The 7976-nt window shown below is 46.4% G+C and overlaps 1 pseudogene; it reads right to left on the bottom strand.

The window, feature by feature from the left end:
• Positions 1 to 4579: 4579 nt before the first annotated feature.
• The window catches only part of LOC122698210, a 46124-nt pseudogene continuing 42727 nt past the window's right edge, over positions 4580 to 7976 (bottom strand).

Here is a 7976-nt window from a genome sequence, read left to right as displayed (position 1 = left end):
GTTCTAATCAGAGTATCACTACAATGAAAGCCTGTAAGGAATACACAAATATGGGATAAATTTCATGACTAGAAAAATGAAGAGAGGTGAGGATACAAGATGGTTCAATGAGACTGAAGAATGGATGTTTTGGAAGGCAGGACATGAAAGATTTGAGGTTCTAGAAAATTGATGTGTGTATTACCAGTTGTATCTGTGGGTATAAAAGTGGGGAAATTAAAATTACCAATATTTTTATATTATATTCTCTTTATAAGGTATTTAATTTGCTTATGTTTAAATGAACTGTGGTCTCAACTAATTAAGGCACTGATTTCTTTTAATTTTCTTATATTTCTGCCAACACCTGCCCAGTACATGACACTAATTGATGTTTAATATTGTTATGCAAAGTATGATTAAAAAACACAATCAGTGGTAACAAAAGATACAGAAAGGACAGAATTTTGTATTCACAGAGGGATATTACAGCCTTTGGGAATTATAGTAGAGATATTTTGTTGATAATGGGTTAATGGCCCTATTTGTGAGTAGTTGAATCAAACAACAACAACAAATCTTGTCATTAACTCTTTAAATTCCTAAAAGGAGTAGGGGAAGGAATGGTATTTAATGAGTATCTATTTTTTGATAGGTGCCAGGTCTCTGCACTTACTTTATTTACCCATCATATCAACTGGACCAACTAAACAATAACAATCCCATTTTACATATGTGAGAATAGGCTGACAGGATTGAACAAGTTTCTAAATACAATTTAGCTAATTTTTGTTGAAGACCAAAAATTTGAAATGATTGTTTTGTGGAACCACAGTTATGAGTGAATGTGTTTTTTCTGTTTCTCTCTCAATATAACCAGATTTTGAATTTGAACATGAATATCAAGTTCCTCAATTCAAAATTAGGCTTTCAAGTGTTGTGCTCCTAAAAATAGTGTTCATTGTTTTAATATGTAATCAGAAGTTTTCTAGGCCTTGTAATAGATTGAGCATTGGTAAATCAGTCTCATACTTACTCAAGATGGAAAAAAAATCCTTTCAAACCCATATTATACTAAATTTGACCTGTCACTTTATCTTCTTTCCTTGCACTTGAGTAAAGCCCTAATAAATGCATTTTGGAAATGGATTTCCCTCAAGAGCTAGCTCACTCATTTGTCACAGGGAAAAAAAAAAAAAAAAGGCAGGAAATATTCAATTTAAATCTCTGCTTTATGCTGAAGATAAAATTCAATCAAATAAGTTTTGCTAATTTTTCTTTTTACACATTTGATAGTATTCGTAATGCACTGCTAAGAGTGATCTAATCTGATATTTTTCTCTTTATATCTCTAAACTATTGTGGGTATGTATGTGCCTGTATGAGCATGTGTACAAAAATCTTTCACTAATGCGTTATGGGAACTTCGTATATTGCAGGTGGCTTAATTTGCTGATTGCTATGTCTTTGATTCAGTTAGTAATCATTCAAACCATCACAATGAAAAAATAATTTATTTCCTGAACTGCAAGTGTTCTTTTAATACTTTCGGTCAATAGCAAGCAGCTCAAGTTTTGTTCCTATTATGCTGCTCCTATTTTCAACTTGCTTTCAAAGCAGTTTGATTCATTTTTCTTTTCTTCCTAGCTTGTTTTTTTTATATTCTTCAAATACAGCTTTAAATGCAATCAAATAATTTTTCAAGCATTTTATAAAAGTGCTCTAGAGACAGGCAAGTTTACCAGGTTTCATAAACTTTATTCAATGAAGTATCTAGAACAATAATTCTTTGGGGGTTCCAGACGGTTTATGAACCATTGTGAAGGCTGCTGCCGCTAAGTTGCGTCAGTCATGTCCGACTCTGTGCAACCCCATAAATGGCAGCCCACCGGGCCCCGCTGTCCCTGGGATTCTCCAGGCATTAGCGCCTGTTTCACACTTTACATAAAGTTTCACTGCATTTGCGCTGCATTGCCAAAAGCAAGAACAGTTATAGCTCCAGCAAGAAAGATATCCTTAGGAATAGCATCAAAAATGAGTTTAGCACTAAGTCATAGTTTGGTTTTCTTTCTGTTGAAGAAAATAACCTATGGATATGTTAGAATGGCATTTAAAATATTTTTCAACATATAGAAGACATATCGCTTTCAACACAGAGCTTTATTAGCCCAGGACAAAATACTTTTCCTGGGACGTATAAAGATTGTGAGTCAGATCCCATACGGCCTCCCTGTTGTCAGGAACTTGGGGAGCCTCTTCGACAATGAAGGTTCTCAGGATTCTCTTCTGACCCGGCCGTGTGCCAGGGCTGGGAAGAGTTAGGAGATCTCTTGAGATCTAGCTTCAGTCGATGCTGTGCCTTTGTGTGGGAATTTGGCGGAGGCACTGAAATCCCCACGACTCCAGCTAGTGAACTGGTCGGTGTCTACACAGCCCAGACGCCGGGACCGGCTGAAGCAGCCTGGAAGACATGCCCGCGCCAAACTGGCCCCTACCGGCACGTGCCTTCAGGCCTGGCCTTCTGCCTGGGGCTAGTGGGACCCGGCCCTGCTCCCCTGAGGACACGAGGAACCCTGAAGAGCCATATATCCACGTGGCCCTGGTGCCGCGGACTCGTGGGCTGCCCTCTGAGGAGCAGCCCCAGCATTCCGGATCCCACAGGGTGGGGTTTTGTCTGGTAAGTAGGGTCAGCTGAGACGGGGGCCTGCTTCTTCCTTTCTCTGTGGTCCCTAGTAGCTCATAGAGACCCGTCCTCTTGCTGCCCTTGCAGCGGTTCCTCCAATGCTTCTCACTGCACACTCGAGGCAGGCAGTGGAATTAACTAGCAGGGCTCCAGCTGAGCCCTCTCGGCTTTCCTCAGTAGGCCTACTGTCAACTCATCCAGACCAAAGCCGAGCCCATGGGTCACTCTCATGGTGTTCAACACCGGAAAAGAAACACGATGAATCTTAGAGCAATAACGCAGCTGGAGCAGTAGTGGGGAAGTAAACCCCCAACAAACCAAGAGAAGTCCAAAGGTATAGGCATATCATATTCAAACTGCAAAACCAAAGATAAAGAGATGCTGAGTGGACTCTATAAAACTAAAAGCATAACAACACCTGTACATTGTTATGCCCAATGTCCGAATCCCTGAGCGGGAAGAGAGAAGGCTTCCAAGACAATGCAACTCGCAGGAAGGGAAGTTTATTACTGACTCGAGCCAGGACTCTCCGCCCGCAACTGATGCAGTGGTGTGGGTCAGAGAGCCCCGAGCCCAAGCTGTTACACAAATTTATAGGGTGAGAAGCGGATTGGTTACACGTTTGCAAAGCAATTTCATTGGTCAATACTTTCGCGCGTGCGGGACTTTCCTGGGGGTTTCCGCCCTGTTCCTAATTTCCTAATTGGCAAACATCGGTCAGTGTTAAGTGAAAGCTAATTGGTCCTAATTGGCAAACAGTGGTCAGTGTTAAGCGAAAGCTACCTGATAATCTTACCAAGTAGGAAGGCCTACTCCTAATCTAAGCTGCTTTACTTCTGCTCGCCTCACATTCCCCCCTGTCTGTTGTTCAAGTAGAGGAATCTTCCTCTTTTCCATCTTGGGCTGCTGACACTGTAAGTGGACCCAGGAGGGTGGATTCCTGAGGTCTCGTTGAGCAGCTCATGAGTCTTCCTGTCGCTGATCAGCAGGAGAATTAGGAGACCTCCCGGCGGACGAGTTTCAGTACTGGTGAGGACTCGTCTTTCATTCTGCTCACGCTTTTTCCTGTTCTTCTGGTGTGGCTTGCCGCACATGATTGCAGTGAACCCAGGGTCCAATCCCGTCGACCTTGATAGCAGTAGGAGTGGTAAGGAGAACAACATAAGGGCCTTTCCATCTAGGTTACCCAAACCCAATCACCTGGGCCAATATCCTCGTGTATCTCTCGAATCAATTTCCAAACATGGTTATGTACTTTACTTAATGCCATCAGAGTTTGCTGGAATTGTCCCAAAGTAGGGGGTGGCAGGCATTTTCCTTTAAAAATAGGACACACAGGAGGGGGTCTTCCATACAGAAGCTCAAAAGGGCAGCTTATAAGGGGTGTTATGTGCCTGAAAGAGTGCGAAGGGAAGGAGGGTCATCCAGTCCCCGCCAGTCTCTATTGTCAACTTTGTCAAAGTTTCTTTTAGGGTCTGATTCATTCTCTCAACCTGTCCTGAGCTCTGGGGATTATCCATTTTGTCCCCAGAGCTTGGGCCAGCCCCTGTACAATCTGGCTCACAAAGGCAGGTCCATTATCAGAGCCCATAGTCACCGGCAGCCCGTACCTAAGCACTATCTCCTCTAAGATCTTTTTAGCAACCACTATTGCTGTCTCTCCCTTAGCGGGGAAGGCTTCCACCCACCCTGAGAAGGTATCTACCAGAACCAACAGATCCTGGTCTTACCTCAGTGCTTTCATTTATCTCCCAGTGTTGCCCTGGCTCTTCCCCTCAGTACCTCATCCCTTGTGCTGCTTTTTCCCTGTCCTCATCAGCTGGCACACTTTGCAAGCCTGGATTATCTCTTGTCCAGTTGTATTTTCCTCAAACACAGATCAGCATGCAGATTCAGTCCATATTTGCTTTCATTTATCTACTGAGTGTACCCAAGCTTCCTCTTCAGAGACTCTGGCATCTCAGGGGGAGGAGGGCAAGGGAGCCTGAAGTAGACCTTCACAGAATCATAGATAGTGCAGTCAGAGTGCCGATCATGATGATGCGGGCAAAGAGTCCCTTCCATACACCTCTAAATCCAAGTCTCTTGAGGACCTGAGAGGCATTGCTACCCTTCTCTTTATGCAACACAGACATCACGGAATCAGCAACAGTACGTTCAAAGCAGACAGACTTCATCATGGTGTATGGTATCTGTCTCATCCAAAGAGGAGCAACCCCCTTGTAGAACGCCTTTAAGCCTTCTTCCTTATACATTTTGGGAGCTGCATCCCTCAGAGTGTTAGCATAACCTGGTTGGGTTTGAATTCGAACCTTAGCAGCTTCCATAGGAGCCAGAGCAATGTCAGCAAAGAATTCAGCACTGGCAGAGGCAGCCAAATACAGTGATGTGCGCCACAGATAGGCATTCTCCTCTCCAAGCATGTACTTCATAAAAGCCAAAATTGCAAAGCCCCTGCAGGGAGTAGCCAATGAGGGTCAGGGCCCATCCTTTGGCCAAACCATGGAAACCATTCTCTTTGAGTGTAACTGAAAATCCATTAAGAATGCCCTTGTACTTCTGTGGGTCCACCTGCATATGGCATTTCACTAAATCCAGAGGAACAACAGCAGTGTGTGTCAGACCACAACTTAAGACCCCACCAAAGCCACACAGTGCATAAAACTTCGCGGAGCCATATTCACAACTGTACTCTTCTACCGCGGTGGCTCCCGCTTTCCTTTGCCCATCTTTTACATAGCTGCTCCCATTGGTGAACCATACTAGCTCACTGTTGTCTAGGGGTACATCAGTTAAGCCTTTTTGTGCCTCCAGGGCCTCAGCCAGTATCTCGCTGCAATCATGGAACTACAAACAGCTGGAATGGCTTATTTGGGTTAGGCAGGGCAAGGGCTGGGGCTTCTAGTAGGGCCCATCTGAGTGTCTGGAAAGCCTGTTTCATTGGCTCAGTCCAAGTCCAGTTTGGGGTCTCTTTACTTCCCTCATACAAGGGCCGGGCCTTCTCAGCAGACCCCATGATCCACAGTCTGCAATATCCAACAGTCCCCAGAAACTCTCTCACCTGGCGGGGGGGTCTTGGGCCTTTATGGTCTGGGTTAGCCACCTTTGCCCCTGCCTGATCTTATACCCCAAACAGGTGACCTCTTGCCGGCTATTAATTGTGTAGCAGAAGGACCTCTGGGTGGCAAGTCCGATATTTGTAGAGGTCCTCACTCAGAGCCTCTTGAACCTCTGTGGGATTACCGGTTGGCCTTCCTCCTCGGTCCACTCAAAGGCAAATATCTCCTGGCTCTGGGCCGCCAGGGGTAGGCTGAAAAAGGCATCTTTCAAGTCCAACACAGTGTACCAAGTGTATTCAGGCAGCAAACTGCTCAGGAGGGTATACGGGTTAGAGACAGTGGGGTGTATGTCACTCACCCGTTTGTTGACTTCTCGCAGGTAATCTGTCCCCCCTGGCTTCTTCACCGGCAGTAAGGGGGTGTTCCAAGGGGATTGACACCGCTTGAGAATTCCGGCATCCATGAGACATTGAATATGGGGAGTGATCCCCCACCGAGCTTCCTGGCTCATGGGGTACTGTCTCACCCTCACAGGAGTTGCCTAGGCCTTTAGCTCGATGACGACCGGATGTCTGTTTGGCCAGTCCCATCCCTGCCATTTCAGCCCAGGCCAACAGGTATTTATTCATCTCTTCATGTCATTCTCCCAGCTCTGTAGGCTTAACTGAATAAAACCCAATGGCCTCTCCTTTCTTCCACAGAATCTTAGCATAATCAGTACTGCTATGACACAGGAATGGGATCTCTTTTCTCTCCATTTCCTGCTTTAACCACTCTCTCCCCAAGAGTTCTCACCTGCTGAAGCCCCTCTCTAGAAGGGACAGATGTTTTCACAATATCATCAATAGCCCAGCACTGATCAGCAAGGTAAAGTGCCACGGCTGTGAGTGAGTCCTCAGGTGCAACAGAGCAAGAACTTTCTGGGTCTGATCTCCACCATAGAGAGGTACAAAGTCTACATTTGACAGGTTAATAGGCAGCAGAATTTTCCAGTTCCTCATGACTGCAATTATCCAACATATACCGAGGACTCGGGGAGGGGTGCCGAGTCTTGACTCCCCTAGTCACTGTCTTCCCCAGCATATAGAACTCGAGTTCCATGGGAGATTCTCTTTCTGGGTCGTATCTCTCCTCAGGTCCCTCAGCCTGGGGATCCATAGGTGTATATTGCCTGAAAGATTCCATTAGCCTCTCTAGGAAGGCTGCCGGGCTCTCAGTGGGCTCTTGCCTTACTAAATTTACCTTTGCCAAATTTATCGGCTTTCTTGCTGCGGCCCACAGGCCAGCCATCAGAGTCTGGCGGTACACTCGGAGATGCTCCTTACCTTCCGTTCGCTCAAAATCCCAGTTAGGCTGCAACAGAGGAAACCCCTCGTCCACGAGATGAGGCTGGGCGGTTGGCCTCCCGTCAGCCCCTGGGACCCGTTTCCGCGCTTCTGTCAGAATTCACTCCCGCAACAGCTGCTGACAATCGTAGTGAAAGGAGAATTTCACCTGGTTGGGCTCTAGTTACTGAGGCTCACTTATTGTAGGGCCTTCAGAGTCCGCTAGAGTGTAGCCCTGGCCGGGACTCATCAATTGCCCCCACAACCACTCACCTGTTCACTGAAACTCCTGAAAAGAGTAGGAATTAGGAATTGAACCAGAGATAATGCCAGCACACACACAAACACGGATAAACACGGAGAGCCAAAGACAAACACACGGACAGACAAACATAGGCCGACAACACAGCACTGGGTTTTTGGGCCCCCTGACCAGACTCGGGATCAGGAGAGGAACTCTCCTTCCCACAGAGCCGGCTGCCTTCCAGCGCGCTCACTGGCCTTGGCCTTACACCGGCTGGAGAAAGCTTTCTCCTGTGCCAGATACCTTCCTGCTTCACAGCAGGGCCCCGGAATTACTCCGGACTTCCTTGCCAGATACCTTCCTGCTTTACAGCAGGGCCCCGGAATTACTCTGGACTTCCTTGCCAGATACCTTCCTGCTTTACAACAGGGCCCCGGATTTACTCTGGACTTCCTGTCCTGCCTGAGACAATGCCGGCACACACACAAACATGGAGAGCCAAAGACAAACACATGGACAGAGACAACACAGCGCTGGGTTTTTGGGCCCCCTGAGTTTTCCTGAGCACCGGTGCTATTATCTCTCCTTCCCCTCTGTCCAGGAAGTGTTCTCTTCCCCTGGTAAAGGGATCCCAGACGAGCCCCAAATGTTATGCCCAATGTCCAAATCCCTGAGCGGGAAGAGAG

Source organism: Cervus elaphus, chromosome 8 (assembly GCF_910594005.1).
Source record: "Cervus elaphus chromosome 8, mCerEla1.1, whole genome shotgun sequence".
Taxonomy (NCBI): Eukaryota; Metazoa; Chordata; class Mammalia; order Artiodactyla; family Cervidae; genus Cervus; species Cervus elaphus.
The sequence above is the reverse complement of the archived record's forward strand: the minus strand, read 5'-3'. Positions and strand labels throughout refer to the sequence as shown.